The sequence below is a fragment of the Lactuca virosa genome, chromosome 1 (genome assembly GCF_052849685.1).
Source record: "Lactuca virosa cultivar CGN04683 chromosome 1, Lactuca_virosa_CGN04683_v6, whole genome shotgun sequence".
NCBI classification, from domain to species: Eukaryota; Viridiplantae; Streptophyta; class Magnoliopsida; order Asterales; family Asteraceae; genus Lactuca; species Lactuca virosa.
This window is the reverse complement of record NC_136426.1, coordinates 118,200,367-118,219,453: the sequence shown is the minus strand read 5'-3', so window position 1 is coordinate 118,219,453 and position 19,087 is coordinate 118,200,367.

The following is a 19,087-nucleotide window of genomic DNA, read 5'->3' as shown; positions in this document are numbered from 1 at the left end:
AATTGTATTTATCGATGACATACTTGTTTACTCACAAACCAAAGAAGATCATGAGAGACATCTGAAGCTAGTGTTGAAGCTGTTGAAGGAGCAGAAATTGTATGCCAAGTTCACTAAGTGTGAATTTTGGATTCGGGAAGTACATTTCCTTGGTCATGTGATCGGCGAAAGAGGAATTCATGTAGATCCAGCTAAGATCGAGGCAATCAAGAAATGGGAAGCCCCCAAAACCCCGACAGAAATACGACAGTTCCTAGGATTAGCTTGGTACTACAGACGCTTCATTGAGAATTTCTCTAGGATTGCTCAACCATTAACATCTTTGACCCAAAAAGACAGAAAATTTCTCTGTGAAGAGAAACACGAAGAGGCATTTCAAATCCTGAAAAACAAGTTGTGCATTGCTTTTTGTAAAATTGACTAATTGTCTAAGTCAAAACAAATACAAGTTTAAGAGGAGTCAGACTACTTATGAAAACAAGTTTGAGAGTTTTAGGAACTCACTGAAAATTGCAAAGTAAAATACTATTTTAAGAAAGGTGTAAAAATGTCAATCTTTGAAAATAGTGCATTCATAGTTTAGTGTTTCTACAAAACAATCATTTAGAGAATAGATAATCGTAAAATTCAAAACTTTTGATGTATTTAAAGAAAAGAAGAAACATAAGGATACATATCATTCACATATATTTTTCAGATATAGAAAAATTATAAGCATAAATGTATTCATCTTGTGTATTACTTATAAGGAAAAATACAATGAAGATTGCATTTTATATCAAGTTTTTGAATTTAGAACGAAAGAGTAAATGTAAATAAGGATCACTTGCTTATAGTAGATTTCAAAATAAAAACAAGATGTATATGGTAAAAGGCGTAATTGAATATATCAAAGTTGACTAAAATTAAAGTATGCCTCATGACTATACACGTATTAATCGCTCAAAACGAAAGGGTAGACTTCTAGTCTTTATGTATACGAACATGATACCACGAGAAGCAAAATAGACAGAAACAAAGTTAGACAATGTATTATGTTAATATTATGGTGTGCGAGATCTAAAATCAGAAGGAGAGCGAGAAATAAAGTTTGGGGGAAAGAAAAAGGAAGGTAGCAGCGACAATGATTGTTATTGTTAAAATTATAAGAACAATACCTATAGGTAGATTTAAAACCACGTTGAGATATATTTCAAACTTCAATATTTGATGTATATTGATGACTAAATAGAAATGTAGAAGTTCTAAAGTGTTTTCTAAGTTTTGCTAAAAATCCACGAGTTATCTATTAAGTTAAACTCCATTTGTGAAAAAGAAGAAACACTAAAACTCGTAATTGAAAATTTGACAGTTTTGATCTTTTGACTGGGGTCCAACAATGGTTAAAACGGATAAGGTAAAACTTAACATATTTAGATGAATAATTGTGCATTGTCAAAAGTACGTCACTGAAAGTTTAAAAGTGAACACTAAGTTTTGCAATGTTGTAAGTTTTATAAACAAAAATTATAAAACTAATTTGAAATGAAATAAACAAATAAGGTGTGTTTTTAAATGTAGGAACCAGTGATGTCTTGTAAACACATTTGGATATAGAGATTCATCATCCAATTAACCTGAAGAACCACAACTATAGTTCTTCAGGTTAAATTGTAGTATAATCTCTATATCATGTGGTTTTTATGTAGCCTCCTAATGGGTTTGCTCAAAAATTCATGAATTTTCGTTACAAGACATCCGATAAATTATAGTTTAGTGTAACTGATCGAACTAACTGATCGATGCTCCCGTCCTTATCACATCATTGGTTAGTCGAATTGATGACTTGTTCGATCAATTGCAGGGTGCTTCATCTTCTTCAGGAAATAGTGCATTCATAGTTTAGTGTAAAAATGTCACCACCTCTCCAATTATACAATTGCATCCGGTTTAGTTCTAATAGAATTCGTCACAAATTGAATTTCGGGACGAAATTCTTTCAACCGGGGGAGACTGTGACAACCGTCAAAATTCGAGTCGGTTCTAGATTTGACTAGAATTAGTTGCACATATAGGCACAACACATATTAGACTTAGTAATTAGAAGCTAAGTTATAACCTAGTAGAAACTTGGAAACAGATAGAAACAATGGATGGTGTACTTAGATTTCACATTGATATGTGAATTCTACAACTACTTAACTGTAGTGACTATCCATATTCGGGCCGCTCTTTGAATCGAACACCTTTTTATGAATCATATACACACATCATGCACTTGACCTAGTGGTATAAATTAGGTCCGAGTCTCGTAGGAACTTAAGTCAAAGTTGAAGACTAGGACTAGTATACTCGATTCCTCAATTTCGCTTGAATCTCGGAATCACTACATAGAATGCCAATAAACCGATAAAAATAAATTACAAACATTATTTATAACTATAAAAGAGTTATAATACCATAAGATAATTTAAAGTCTCAAATATTCTATTTATTTTGATATTCAAAGTTTATTAAACTCCAAAGCCCTAAAAGCCCTAAAAACTCATATTTATAAACTTTAACCTTAAAAATCCTATAAAAACAATTATGAACCTTATAATATTATCTTATCATAATAATTATTATGAAATACAATTCAATGAAAAATAAAGATTTAGTTATTAACATTTACCCTTGATTTATAAGTAAAAAATCAAGAGTTTTATGCATAAAAACTAGGTTAAGGTGCACATTTTATAAAAAGTTGGATATTTTTATAAAAGAATTGAATTTTTATAAAAGAAACAAGAGAGAGAGCCTCTCCTCCCCTAAAATCGGATCCCTCTCTCCCCATATCTCTCTCACACTCTCATTCTCCAACACACACACATCTCTCTTCTTTCTCTCTCTAGAAAACTCTCTCTACCTTCTCTCTACTTTTTCTCTCCAAACACCACTCCATTGTCTCTTACTTCCTCTAAGAACCAAGAAATTTTCCAGAAAACAAACCCAAGAACACTCCTCAAACTCGAAATCTTCATCATCTTGTGGTATTCTTGAAGGTAAAATCGATTTCTACTTCACTTTTCCTTCAAGTTTTGCTGTTTTCTTACACTTTCTCCTTCTTCATCTTCTTCAAACTTGTTTTCTTTTTGTTAAAATGGTTTTTAAAACATGATGGATGTGTTTTAACACCATGCATGTATGATAAACAAGGTTGCATGTTCATGATCTTAGTGCAAAAATCAATTTTAAGGATTAAAACATCAAACTCAAGTTAAGAGTTTTTGAGAAACAAAATTTTGTTCATAAATGCATGTATACATTTTGATAAGTTTTAATCTTTTGATCTCTGGAAACATGACTAAAATATGAGTTTATCATGATATATTTTAAATACTTGAAAAGATTTACTCAAGGAAATGATGAAAACCCACTTTTCTAACCAATCATCATGCATGCAATCTGCCAGATTTCTTTACCTGACTTTAAACTGTCATATCTCACTCATTTCTTAGCCAAAATTCGTGATTCGTTTTCTGAAATATAATATTTTGAGTTAGCTTTCAAACCCATCTGACCTCACTGGAAAATTCCAATATTTCGATTATTACCAATTTTTACAAAACTGTTGCTCAAACAGCACTTTCCTTATGAACATTTGTTTTGTGTTGCATATTCAAAGGACTTATTCATCACTAAAAATCATTCAAAAATTATTTTGAACTCTTAACATCATATATTAAGAGGTACAAAAAGATCTTGATTTAAAAGTCTTTGGAACATGTTGCAAAAATTCTCAAAGTAACATCAATAATCTTTACCAAAATCACAAGAACCAAGTTTTCTCTATAATTTATTGAGCCTTTAGGCATGTTTTTCGACATCAAAAATAAGAAAACAATTTTTCATTGTTATTAAATTGTATGAAGATGTGTTCTGGAAATTTTCAGCTCAATATATATTTTCTTTATTTTTACATGAAAATAATAAGAAAATAGAGTGTTAAATCATATAAAATACTTAAACTAGTAAATAAATTCTGGAAAAATTCTTGGATGATCCTTTACGTTAATAAACATATTCCATTAAGTTTCATCGATTTTTGTTACTGTTTAATATGGTTTTGAATTTTCTTTTTGTTTAGCTCTAATAAATCATAAAACCACATTAGGGAATATAAAAATGGTATCTAATAATTTTCGCAGCTTATACTCTCTGTGGAAGACTTACAAAAATATTTCCAGAATTTTTTCATAATGTATCCCTATTTTTCTCCGATTTTTGTATTTATAATGGACTAAAAACAGGAAAAATAGTTTTACTCATCCAAAAATTATGAAAATTTACCAGAACACCTTGTAGTACATTAGGATGCTACATAAAACTTTTGATGATTTTTCTCTTTTGTATACTATTTTTCTTCTATTTTCCCAAGATTAAATACACTTAAACCCAATTTTTATTAGAATACATACACAAAAATCATAAAATTGGGATAAACAGTTTAGAAATTCATTTTTATATTTTTCCTAGCTTAATAATAACTAATAACAGCGTTACAAAAATTTTGGGCAATTTTAGAAGCTATTTTCTATTTATTTCAATTTTTATTAGAATAAATACACAAAAATCATAAAATTGGGATAAATAGTTTAGAAATCTATTTTTCTATTTTTCCCAGGTTAAGTATGTGTAATAACAATACTATAAAAAGTTTGGGGCATTTTCTTAACCGATTTCTATTTTTCATGAATTTTTATATATTTAGAGAATTAAATATATGAAAAATGGTTATGCATATTCATAATCCATGAAAATTTATCTAGAAGTCTTTTAGTACATTTAGAACCAAAATCTGAAGTTTGGTAATTTTTATTAACTGTTTAGTATTTTTCATGATTTTATGGTTATTCAAGAAACTAAAATTGTGAAAAATAGTCAGACAAATCAAAAATTCAAGAAAATTTATCTTAAGGTCTTTGACTTCAATTAAAACTTAAATGCAAAGTTTGGGAAAGTTTAAAACTAAATTGATTTAGTTTTGAATATTTAATCATTGGAACACCTATAAAATGTTAAATATTAACATTTCAATAATGGAAAATTTTCACTTAAATTGTTATATAACAATTGATTCTTTGAAACTTAATTTCCACAGAAAAATGTTTGTAACTTATCAATATTAAATTTTGACACATTATTGACATAATTCTATTGTAGTAGTAAGTATACTAGTGTTAGATTTCGATTAGAGACTCACTAGCGAATACCATTATTGTAGGAATCGGAAGTGGTACACGTGGAACGTAGTTCAAGGCACCATTTGCATCATCTCAATGCATATTGTGAGTATTCACGCACTCCCCTATTTTCAGTTTTTATGTTTTGGGGTGGAAAAGCATGTCCCAAAAACTATTATTTGAATGTTGTATTTAAATTGATTTGTATCAAACATGATTGCTATTTTATTGCTATGTCTCTCTATGTATGTCTATGCAACACGGAACATGAGAACTTATCGTACTAAGGCCCTTCCCTTATCTCTAACCATTAACTCTTTGAGCCAATGGTCATTATGGATAGCGCTATTAGGAATTGACAACTCCTCACTCGCCCTATTGTTGGAGTGCATGATACCATATTCATCTATGGAACGATAAGCATAGATCTTGATAGGGCTTCAGTCATAGGTTTGGTTGAGACTCATTGTTTGCTCATACATATACAAACTCGTTACTTGTTATAGCAATAAACTTGTTTATTAATTATAGCAATGAACTTTGTTTCTCATTACAACAACGAACTGTTATTACTGAAAACTTATATACATGTTTTAGCAATGAAATTGTTTGCTCCTTGTAGCAACGAAATTGATTGCTCATTTTAGCAATGAAACTTGTTTACTCGTTTGAGTAACGAACTTTATCTTCCATGAGAATATGAATGTTGCATCTTATTTGGGCAACATACCTTATCTCTCGTGATGACAAAGAACTTTGTTTTTACAAACTTATTTACTCATCTTAACAATATACTTTTATTATTGGAAACTTTTATCAAAACTTTGATTTCAATTCATGGAACCAATATTATTTGTTTATCTGTGAGTACTCACCAACTATTTTTATAGCTGACGCTCGTTTTACATGCTTTTTCAGGAATCATCGAGTAAGTGGCACTTAGGGACACTTCACTTTTAGGAGCATTCGCATGTGTTGTATTTCAATTTACATTGTAATTTCTTTTAAAAGTTGTTCAAACCCATTGTGAATTTGTAATGATTTTTAATACTATGGTTGGTGTTGTCTTTTAACTTTTGCGATGAAACCCTTTGTACTGCCACGCCCTGTGTTTCCGCTTTAGTGGGGTGTGACAGAAAATGGTATCAGAGCCGAAGGTTATAGAGAATACCGGTTTTCCTTTGGAAAACCACAACTATAGCCAAAAAATTTCTAAACGTTTTTAAAATATAGAACATACTACTGGTATAACTAATTCGAGTACGCATTATTGAACTTTAATTAAGTATAGCCTGGCCAACTATGCTTAATTAAGGAAAGTTAATGTGAGGCTGGAAACGGTTATAGTAGAATTATGTTCAAAACAATTTTCAACTTAAACTATTGAAAAACAAAATTTTTCGGTGTGCGTACGGGCATTGCATATTATAGGCATTCATCTAGATACACTTAGAAACTAAGTGCACTTTTATAACAATGCCTTTATTTAGAAATATTCTTGTCCCTTATCAAGTGCTAGGTTAACCACTTAGGTTATATCACTAGCCACTCTAGGAGCAATGCACATAGTACTAAGAACGGGTATTCCTCGGTAGCTATTGACTTTAGATGTAAGATTAGTAGCTAGATATACACAAGTAATAATCTTAAGTCGAAACCTATACCAATTATTCCTCAATACCTCTTCATCGTCTTCGTACTGTAGTTACAACTAGGAAAGCGTTCTGATACCGACAAGGATGAAAATTGGAGCATCGCGTAAGGAGGTAGATGAGTCGTTTCTAAGTAGCCACTTGGATATCATTGGAGAGCATTCCCAATTCGACTCACGAGGATACACGGAGGTTTAACGCATACGTGAGACCTTATTACTACGCTACGATTTAGCTCTACGTTGTTTCCACCTTGAGCTTAAAACTTAACATAGGATGTCCCTTTGACCTCTATAAAAGGTCGTAAACTGTATTGACACCATAAAACGTTTTTCAAACAATTTTTCTTGTCTTTTATCTTGGGGGAAAAGACATCGGCACTCGCCTTGTACTCACCTTAGTATTTAGGTACGATCGGCTACACTAACATACTTATTCCTTATTTCTTAATCTTCCATCAAAAAGTTATTTCGTTTCATCGGTTTTATTTTATCATCGATAAAATACTTTATAACCACTTTATACAACTTACTAGACCTTTCCTAACAATTTACGTCATATTCTCGCTAAAATTCTTTTAACAACTTGCTTTAATTTAACACTTTTCTTCAAAACTCAATTTAACCAATATTTGTTTTGACATTGCTATTTCAATTTCATTTCAATCCATTTCAATGGATAGATGTGCTTTTAAGGGCATATAAACCATTTTAAAACCTTGCTTACCATTTTGACACGTTTTCGAAAAACTTAGAAACAATTTCTTTTATAAAAGTGTTTAGACTCTATGCTATAAAACTTAAGCATATGACATTGAAGTTCATGTTACGTGTAAAAGCTTCACTGGGTCTTTCAAACCACTTTTGTTTTGGTTGACCACTTCCTCATTTAGGCATTATGCTTTACTTAAATGTGTTTTCTTGAAACCCAACATGATATTTTTACAACTTTCTAATCCAAATGTGTTTACAAGACATCACTGGTTCCTACATTTAAAAACACACCTTATTTGTTTATTTCATTTCAAATTAGTTTTATAATTTGTGTTTATAAAACTTACAACATTGCAAAACTTAGTGTTCACTTTTAAACTTTCAGTGACGTACTTTTGACAATGCACAATTATTCATCTAAATATGTTAAGTCTTTACCTTATCCGTTTTAACCATTGTTGGACCCCAGTCAAAAGATCAAAACTGTCAAATTTTCAATTACGAGTTTTAGTGTTTCTTCTTTTTCACAAATGGAGTTTAACTTAATAGATAACTCGTGGATTTTTAGCAAAACTTAGAAAACACTTTAGAACTTCTACATTTCTATTTAGTCATCAATATACATCAAATATTGAAGTTTAAAATATATCTCAACGTGGTTTTAAATCTACCTATAGGTATTGTTCTTATAATTTTAACAATAACAATCATTGTCGCTGCTACCTTCCTTTTTCTTTCCCCCAAACTTTATTTCTCGCTCTCCTTCTGATTTTAGATCTCGCACACCATAATATTAACATAATACATTGTCTAACTTTGTTTCTGTCTATTTTGCTTCTCGTGGTATCATGTTCGTATACATAAAGACTAGAAGTCTACCCTTTCGTTTTGAGCGATTAATATGTGTATAGTCATGAGGCATACTTTAATTTTAGTCAACTTTGATATATTCAATTACGCCTTTTACCATATACATCTTGTTTTTATTTTGAAATCTACTATAAGCAAGTGATCCTTATTTACATTTACTCTTTCGTTCTAAATTCAAAAACTTGATATAAAATGCAATCTTCATTGTATTTTTCCTTATAAGTAATACACAAGATGAATACATTTATGCTTATAATTTTTCTATATCTGAAAAATATATGTGAATGATATGTATCCTTATGTTTCTTCTTTTCTTTAAATACATCAAAAGTTTTGAATTTTACGATTATCTATTCTCTAAATGATTGTTTTGTAGAAACACTAAACTATGAATGCACTATTTTCAAAGATTGACATTTTTACACCTTTCTTAAAATAGTATTTTACTTTGCAATTTTCAGTGAGTTCCTAAAACTCTCAAACTTGTTTTCATAAGTATTCTGACTCCTCTTAAACTTGTATTTGTTTTGACTTAGACAATTAGTCAATTTTACAAAAAGCGTAATGTCAATATTTCTAAAAAAAAATCCCTTAATGACGACTTAAACATTTAACATTAATTAATCTTTATATTATTTTACTACTTCGTTTGATCGTCACACATGTATTTTCATTATCTCGGAATTATTACATATTTTGATAATAGTGAGATTAATTATCATTTTTAAACACACATTTTGATAACAGTGAGATTTCTATCACTTCTAAACACTTAAAATGCTATCTACAAAATGTGATTTAAAATATCATAAACTTTCACCGCCTTCATTAGAAACAATGACTCTCTAATTATATATATTCTTCGAGTATAGTTCCATTATTGTAAGAGTAACCGTAGTAGTAATTATAGCATCGGAGATCCTCAATCATTTCGTAACTTATTTTGTAGACGACACTTAAAAAGCCTTTACATTAGAGAGGTACCAAAACTTCGTTGCCTACCCTTAGTACATATCTTTAGGAACTTACCCTTGATCATTTATTTTCATTCGTGCTACCCCTTCTTATTTCAAAATATATCTTTTCCAGATGTAGTAGTCAACCCGGAAGTGAACAAATTGTTCCTAATCTCTTCTTTATTAAGCGGCGAAGTTACACTTAGTGCAAATTTAGAATGCAACTTAAAGATCAATGCGGATTTAACGCTCAGTGCAGTTGGTGCATCATCGAAACTTATACCGCTCTCTTAATTCAGATAATATCTAACTAGATAATCTTTTCAACTAGGTCGCCATGGTCGGATCATGATTTCCCTAATCCTAATTTCTTGCAATCTAGACTGTAGAACTCGAATTAAGGAAACATTACTTTGATTATAGATAAAGAACTGGGCTCTTCCCTTGGAGAATTAACCCAAAATAATCAAAGAGTTCTCAAAGTCACCACCTCTCCAATTATACAATTGCATCCGGTTTAGTTCTAATAGAATTCGTCACAAATTGAATTTCGGGACGAAATTCTTTCAACCGGGGGAGACTGTGACAACCGTCAAAATTCGAGTCGGTTCTAGATTTGACTAGAATTAGTTGCACATATAGGCACAACACATATTAGACTTAGTAATTAGAAGCTAAGTTATAACCTAGTAGAAACTTGGAAACAGATAGAAACAATGGATGGTGTACTTAGATTTCACATTGATATGTGAATTCTACAACTACTTAACTGTAGTGACTATCCATATTCGGGTCGCTCTTTGAATCGAACACCTTTTTATGAATCATATATACACATCATGCACTTGACCTAGTCGTATAAATTAGGTCCGAGTCTCGTAGGAACTTAAGTCAAAGTTGAAGACTAGGACTAGTATACTCGATTCCTCAATTTCGCTTGAATCTCGGAATCACTACATAGAATGCCAATAAACCGATAAAAATAAATTACAAACATTATTTATAACTATAAAAGAGTTATAATACCATAAGATAATTTAAAGTCTCAAATATTCTATTTATTTTGATATTCAAAGTTTATTAAACTCCAAAGCCCTAAAAGCCCTAAAAACTCGTATTTATAAACTTTAACCTTAAAAATCCTATAAAAACAATTATGAACCTTATAATATTATCTTATCATAATAATTATTATGAAATACAATTCAATGAAAAATAAAGATTTAGTTATTAACATTTACTCTTGATTTTTGACTTATAAATCAAGGGTAAATGTTAATAACTAAATCTTTATTTTTCATTGAATTGTATTTCATAATAATTATTATGATAAGATAATATTATAAGGTTCATAATTGTTTTTATAGGCGTGCGAGATCTAAAATGTATTATGTTAATATTATGGCATGCGAGATCTAAAATCAGAAGGAGAGCGAGAAATAAAGTTTGGGGGAAAGAAAAAGGAAGGTAGCGGCGGCAATGATTGTTATTGTTGAAATTATAAGAACAGTACATATAGGTAGATTTAAAACCAGGTTGAGATATATTTCAAACTTCAATATGTGATGTATATTGATGATTAAATAGAAATGAAGAAGTTTTAAAGTGTTTTCTAAGGTTTGCTAAAAATTCACGAGTTGTCTATTAAGTTAAACTCCATTTGTGAAAAAGAAGAAACACTAAAACTTGTAATTGAAAATCTGACAGTTTTGACCTTTTTGACTGGGGTCCAACAATGGTTAAAACGGATAATGTAAAGACTTAACATATTTAGATGAATAATCGTGCATTGTCAAAAGTACGTCGCTGGAAGTTTAAAAGTGAACACTAAGTTTTGCAATGCTGTAAGTTTTATAAACACGGATTATAAAACTAATTTGAAATAAAATAAACAAATGATGTGTGTTGGAAATTTAGGAATTAGAGATATCTTAGAAACATGTGTGAAGTAGAAAGTTGTGAAAATATCATGTTGGGATTCAAGAAAACACATTTAAGTAAGGTACAATGCCTAAATGAGAAAGTGGTCAAAAGAGTCAAAACAAAAGTGGTTTGAAAGATCCGATGAAGCTTTTACACATAATATGAACTTCAATGTCATATGTCTATGTTTTATATCATAGAATTTAAACACTTTTATAAAAGAAAATGTTTCTAAGTTTTTCGAAAACGTGCCAAAATGGTAATCAAGGTTTAAAATGGTTTCTATGCCCTTAAAAGCACATTTATCCGTTGAAATGGATTTGAAATGAAATTGAAATAGCAAGGTAAAAATTATTGATGTTACTTTGAGAATTTTTGCAACATGTTCCAAAGGCTTTTGAATCAAGATATTTTTATACCTCTTAATACATGATGTTAAGTGCTCAAATTAATTTTTCCTTGATTTTTAGTGATGAATAAGATCTTTGAACATGCAATACAAAACTAGTATTCACAAAAAGGTGCTGATTGAGCAACAGTTTTGTAAAAATTGCTAAAAATCGAAATATTTGAATTTTCTAGTGAGGTGGGTTTGAAAGCTAACTCAAAATATTATATTTCAGAAAAAGAATCCCGAATTTTGGTTAAGAAATGAGTGAGATATGGCAGTTTAAAGTCAGGTAAAGAAATCTGGCAGATTGCATGCATGGTGATTGGTTAGAAAAATGAGTTTTCATCATTTCTTTGAGTAAATCTTTTGAAATATTTTAAAAGATATCATGATAAACTTATATTCTAGTCATGTTTCCAGAGATCAAAAGATTAAAACTTATCAAAATGTATACATTCATTTATGAACAAAATTTTGTTTCTCAAAGACTTTTAACTTGAGTTTGATGTTTTAATCCTTAAAATCGATTTTTGCACTAAGATCATGAACATGCAACCTTGTTTATCATACATGCATGGTGTTAAAACACATCCATGATGTTCTAAAAACCATTTTAACAAAAAGAAAACAAGTTTGAAGAAGATGAAGAAGGAGAAAGTGTAAGAAAAAGAGCAAAACTTGAAGGAAAAGTGAAGTAGAAATCGATTTTACCTTCTAGAATACCACAAGATGATGAAGATTTCGAGTTTGAGGAGTGTTCATGGGTTTGTTTTCTGGAAAATTTCTTGGTTCTTAGAGGGAGGAATAGAGAATGGAGTGGTGTTTGGAGAGAAAAAGTAGAGAGAAGGTAGAGAGAGTTTTCTAGAGAGAGAAGGAAGAGAGATGTGTGTGTGTTGGAGAATGAGAGTGTGAGAGAGATTTGGGGAGAGAGGGATCCGATTTTAGGGGAGGAGAGGCTCTCTCTCTCTTGTTTCTTTTATAAAAATTTAAATCTTTTATAAAAATATCCAACTTTTTATAAAATGTGCACCTAAAATCAAGTTTTTATTCATAAAACCTTAATTTTTGATTTATAAATTAAGGGTAAATGTTAATGAGTTAAATTTTATTTTCCATGAATGCATTTTTATAATTTTAATTATTATAAGATCATATTATGAGGTTTATAACTATTTTTATAGAATTTTTAAGGTTAAATTTCATAAATTTAGGTTTTTAGGGCATTTAGGGTTTTTGAGAGTTTGTAAATCTTTGGATATCAAAATCAATTGAATATTTGAGACTTCAAATTATCTTATGGTATTATAACTCTTTTATAGTTATAAATAATGTTTGTAGTTTATTTTTATCGGTTTATTGGCATTCTATGTAGTGATTCCGAGATTCAAGCGAAATTGAGGAATCAAGTATACTAGTCCTAGTCTTCAACTTTGACTTAAGTTTCTATGAGACTTTGACCTAATTTCTACCACTAGGTCAAGTGCATGATGTGTGTATATGATTCATGAAAAGGTGTTCGAGTCAAAGAGTGACCCGAATATGGATAGTCACTACAGCTTAGTAGATGTAGAATTCACATATCAAGGTGAAATCTAAGTACACCATCCATTGTTTCTATCTGTTTCCAAGTTTCTAGTAGGTTATAACTTAGCTTCTAATTACTAAGTCTAATATGTGTTGTGCCTATATGTGCAACTAAGTTTATCAAATCTAGAACTAACTCGAATTTTGACGGTTGTCACAGTCTCACTCGGTTGAAAGAATTTCGTCCCGAAATTCAATTCGTGACACATTCTATTAGAACTCAGCCGAATACAATTGTATAGCTGGAGAGGTGGTGACTTGAAGAGCTCTTTGATTATTTTGGGTTTATTTGCTTAAAGAAGAGCCCAACTCTTTAGCTATAGTCATATTAATGTTTCCCTAATTCGAGTTCTACAATCTAGATTGCGAGAAATTAGGATCATGGAAATCATGATCCAACCATGGCGACCTAGTTGAAAAAGATTATTTAATTAGATATTATCTGAATCAAGAGAGTTATAATTTTTTTTTCCGAAGCACCAACTGCATTTAGCGTTAAGTCTGCATTGATCCTTAAGTCGCGTTCTAAATTAGCACTAAGTGTAAATTCGTCGCCTAATAAAGAAGAGGTTAGGAACAATTTGTTCACTTCCGGGTTGGCTACTACATCTGGAAAAGATATATTTTGAAATAAGAAGGGGTAGCACGAATGAAAGAGAAGCGATTGAGGGTAAGTTCCTAAAAATACGTACTAAGGGTAGGCAACAAAGTTTTGGTACATCTCAAATGTAAAGGCTAATTAAGTGTCGTCGACAAAATAAATTACGAAATGATTGAGCATCTCCGAGGCTATAATTACCACTACGGTTACTCTTACAATAATAAAACCTTATTCGAAGAATAAATATATTTAGAGAGTCATTGGTGCAAATGGAGGCGAAGAAAATTTATGATAAATTAAATCACACTGTGTATATAGCATTTTAAGTGTTTAGAAGTGATAAAAATCTCACTGTTATCAAAATGTGTGTTTAAAAATGATAATTAATCTCACTATTATCAAAATGTGTAATAATTCCAAGATAATGAAGATACATGTGTGGCGATCCAACAAAGTAGTAAAATAATATAAAGATTAATTAAGGTTAAAGGTTTAAGTCGTCATTAAAGGAATTTGTATAGAAATATTTGTATTAAACTTTTGAGAAATTGTCCAATTGTCTAAGTCAGGACAAATTCAAGCTTACGGGTCAGACTATTTATGAAAACAAAGTTGAGAGTTTAGGAACTCACTGAAAATTGCAAAGTAAAATACTATTTTAAGAAAGGTGTAAAAATGTCAATCTTTGAAAATAGTGCATTCATAGTTTAGTGTTTCTACAATTATAGTTTAGTGTAACTAATCGAACTAACCAATGATGTAGTTGCACATATAGTTTAGTGTAATGGTATCAGAGCCGAAGGTTATAAAGAATACCGGTTTTCCTTTGGAGAACCACAACTATAGCCAAAAAATTTCAAAATGTTTTTAAAATACCGAACATACTACTAGTATAACTAATTCGAGTACGCATTATTGGACTTTAACTAAGTATAGCCTGGCCAACTATGCTTAATTAAGGAAACTTAATGCGAGGCTTGAAACGGTTATAGTAGAATTATGTTCAAAACAATTTTCAACTTAAACTTTTGAAAAACAAAATTTTTGGTGTGCGTACGGGCATTGCATATTATAGGCATTCATCTAGATACACTTAGAAACTAAGTTCACTGTTATATCAATGCCCTTATTTAGAAATATTCTTATCCTTTATCAAGTGCTAGGTTAACCACTTAGGTTATATCACTAGCCACTCTAAGAGCAATGCACATAGTACTGATAATGGGTATTCCTCGGTAGCTATTGACTTTAGATATAAGGTTAGTAGTTAGATATACACTAGTAATAATCTTAAGTCGAAACCAATACCAATTATCCCTCAATACCTCTTCATCGTCTTCGTACTAGAGTTACAACTAGGAAAAAGCGTTTTGATACCGACACGAATGATAATTGGAGCATCGCGTAAGGATGTAGATGAGTCACCACTAAGTAATCACTTGGATACCATTGGCGGGCATTCCGAATTCGACTAACAAGGAGACACAAAGGTTTAACCTATTGCTACTAATACGTGAGACCTTATTACTACGCTACGATTTAGCTTTAGGTTGTTTCCACCTTCAGGTTAAAACTTAACATAGGATATCCCTTTGACCTCTATAAAAGGCCACGAAACTGCATTGACACCATAAAACGTTTTTCAAACAATTTTTCTTGCCCTTTATCTTAGGGAAAAAGACATCGGTACTCGTCTTATACTCGCCTTGTACTCGCCTTAGTATTTAGGTACGATCAGCTACACTAATATACTTATTCCTTACTTCTTAATCTTCCATCGAAAAATTATTTCGTTTCATCGGTTTTATTTATCATCGATAAAATACTTTATAACCACTTCATACAACTTACTAGACATTTCCTAACAATGTAAGCCATATTCTCGCTAAAAATCTTTTGACAACTTGCTTTAACTTAACACTTTTCTTCAAAACTCAATTTAACCAATATTGGTTTTAACCTTGCTATTTCAATTTCATTTCAAATTCATTTCAATGGATTGATGTGCTTTTAAGGGCATATAAACCATTTTAAGCATTGCTTACCATTTTGACACGTCTTCGAAAAACTAGAAACATTTTCTTTTATAATCGTGTTTAAACTCTTTACTATAAAACTTAAACATATGACGTTAAAGTTCATATTATGTGTAAAAGCTTCATCGGATCTTCAAACCACTTTTGTTTTAAGACTTTTGACTACTTCCCCATTTAGGCATCGTACTTTACTTAAATGTGTTTTCTTGAAACCCAACATGGTATTTTTACAACTTTCTAATCCAAATGTGTTTACAAGACATCACTGATGCCTACATTTCAAAACACACCTTATTTGTTTATTTTATTTCAAATTAGTTTTATAATCTGTGTTTATAAAACTTACAACATTGCAAAACTTAGTGTTCACTTTTAAATTTCCAGTGACACCTTCAACAATGTATAATTACTCTTCTAAATCTATTGAGTCTTTACCTTATATGTTTTAACTATTATTGAACTCCATTCTAAAAAGTCAAATTGTCATATTTTCAACTACCGTTTGTAGTGCTTCTTCTTTTTCACAAATGGAGTTTAACTTAATAAGGTAACTCGTGATTATTAGCAAACATTCTAAGACTCTCACATGTCTATTTAATCATCAATACACATCAAATATTAAAGTTTGAAATATATCTCAACCTGGTTTTAATCTACCTATAGGTATTGTTGTTATAATTTTAACAATAACAATCATTGCCGCCGCTACCTTCCTTTTTCTTTCCCCTGCACTTGATTTCTTGCTCTCCTTATGACTTTAGATCTCGCACACCCATAATAGTAACATAATACATTGTCTAACTTTGTTTCTGTCTATTTTGCTTCTCCTGGTATCATGTTTGTACACATACATACTAGAAGTCTATCCTTTCGTTTTGAGCGATTAATACATGTATAGCCGTGAGGAATAATTTTTATTTAGTCAACTTTGATATATTCAATTACGCCTTTTTATCATATACATCTTGTTTTTATTTTGAAATCTCTATAAACAAGTGATCCTTATTTACATTTGCTCTTTCGTTCTAAATTCAGAAACTTGATATAAAATGCAATTTTCATTGTATTTTTCCTTATAATTAATACACAACATGAATACTCTTATGCTTATAATTTTTCTATATCCGGAAAATATATGTGAAGGATATGTATCCTTATGTTTCTTCTTTTCTTTAAATACATCAAGAATTTTGAATTTTACGATTATCTATTCTTTAAATGATTGTTTTTGTAGAAACACTAAACTATGAATGCCCTATTTTGAAGATTGACATTTTTACACCTTTCTTAAAATAGTAATTTACTTTGCAATTTTCAGTGAGTTCCTAAACTCTCAAGCTTGTTTTCATAAGTATTTTGACTCCTCGTAAACTTAGATTTGTCCTGACTTAGACAATTAGTCAATTTTTCAAATAGCGTAATATCAATAATTTCAATAAAAAATTTTTTCCCTTAATGACGACTTAAACCTTTAACTTTAATTAATCTTTATATTATTTTACTACTTTGTTGGATCGTCACACATGTATCTTCATTATCTTGGAATTATTACACATTTTGATAATACTGAGATTAATTATCATTTCTAAACAGACATTTTTATAACAATGAGATTTTTAATCACTTCTAAACACTTAAAATGCTATATACACAATGTGATTTAATTTATCATAAATTTTCATCGCCTCCATTTGCACCAATGACTCTCTAAATATATTTATTCTTCGAATAAGGTTTTATTATTGTAAGAGTAACCGTAGTAGTAATTATAGCCTCGGAGATGCTCAATCATTCGTAATTTATTTTGTCGACGACACTTAATTAGCCTTTACATTTGAGATGTACCAAAACTTCGTTGCCTACCCTTAGTACGTATTTTTAGGAACTTACCCTCAATCGCTTCTCTTTCATTCGTGCTACCCCTTCTTATTTCAAAATATATCCTTTCCAGATGTAGTAGCCAACCCGGAAGTGAACAAATTGTTCCTAATCTCTTCTTTATTAGGCGGCGAATTTACACTTAGTGCTAATTTAGAACGCGACTTAAGGATCAATGCGGATTTAACGCTCAGTGCAGTTAGTGCTTCAGCAAAACTTATAGCTCTCTTAATTCAGATAATATCTAACTAGATGATCTTTTTCGACTAGGTCGCCATGTTTGGATCATGATTTCCATGATCCTAATTTCTCGCAATCTAAATTGTGGAACTCGAATTAAGGAAACATTAATTTGACTATAGCTAAAGAATTGGGCTTTTCCCTTGAGGAAATAAACCCAAAATAATCAAAGAACATTGCAAGTCACCACCTCTCCAACTATATAATTGTATTCGACTGAGTTCTAATAGAATACGTCACGAATTGAATTTCGGGGCGAAATTCTTTCAACCGGGGGAGAATGTGACAACCGTCAAAATTCGAGTCGGTTCTAGATTTGAATAAACTTAGTTGCACATATACGCACGACACATACTGGACTTAGTGACTAGAAGCTTAGTTATAACCTACTAGAAACTTGGAAGCAACTAGAAACAATGGATAATGTACTTAGATTTCACATTGATATGTGAATTCTACAACTACTTAACTGTAGAGGCTATCCATATTCGGGTCACTCTTTGACTCGAACACCTTTTCATGAATCATATACACACATCATGCACTTGACCTAGAAGTAGAAATTAGGTCAAAGTCTCATAGAAACTTAAGTCAAAGTTGAAGACTAGGACTAGTATACTTGATTCCTCAATTTCGCTTGAATCTCGGAATCACTACATAGAATGCCAATAAACCGATAAAAATAAATTACAAACATTATTTATAACTATAAAAGAGTTATAATACCATAAGATAATTTAAAGTCTCAAATATTCTATTTATTTTGATATCCAAATTTTTACAAACTCTCAAAAACCCTAAAAACCCTAAAACTTAAATTTTATAAAGTTTAACATCAAGAATTCTATAAAAATAGTTATGAAACTTATAATATTATCTTAAAACAATTAAATTCAGGGAAATATAATCAAGGAAAATAAAAATTTAAGTCATTAACATTCATCCTTAATTTATAAGTCAAAAATCAAGGTTTCATGAATAAAAACTTGATTTTAGTGCACATTTTATATAAAATTTAGATATTTTATAAAATAACTTA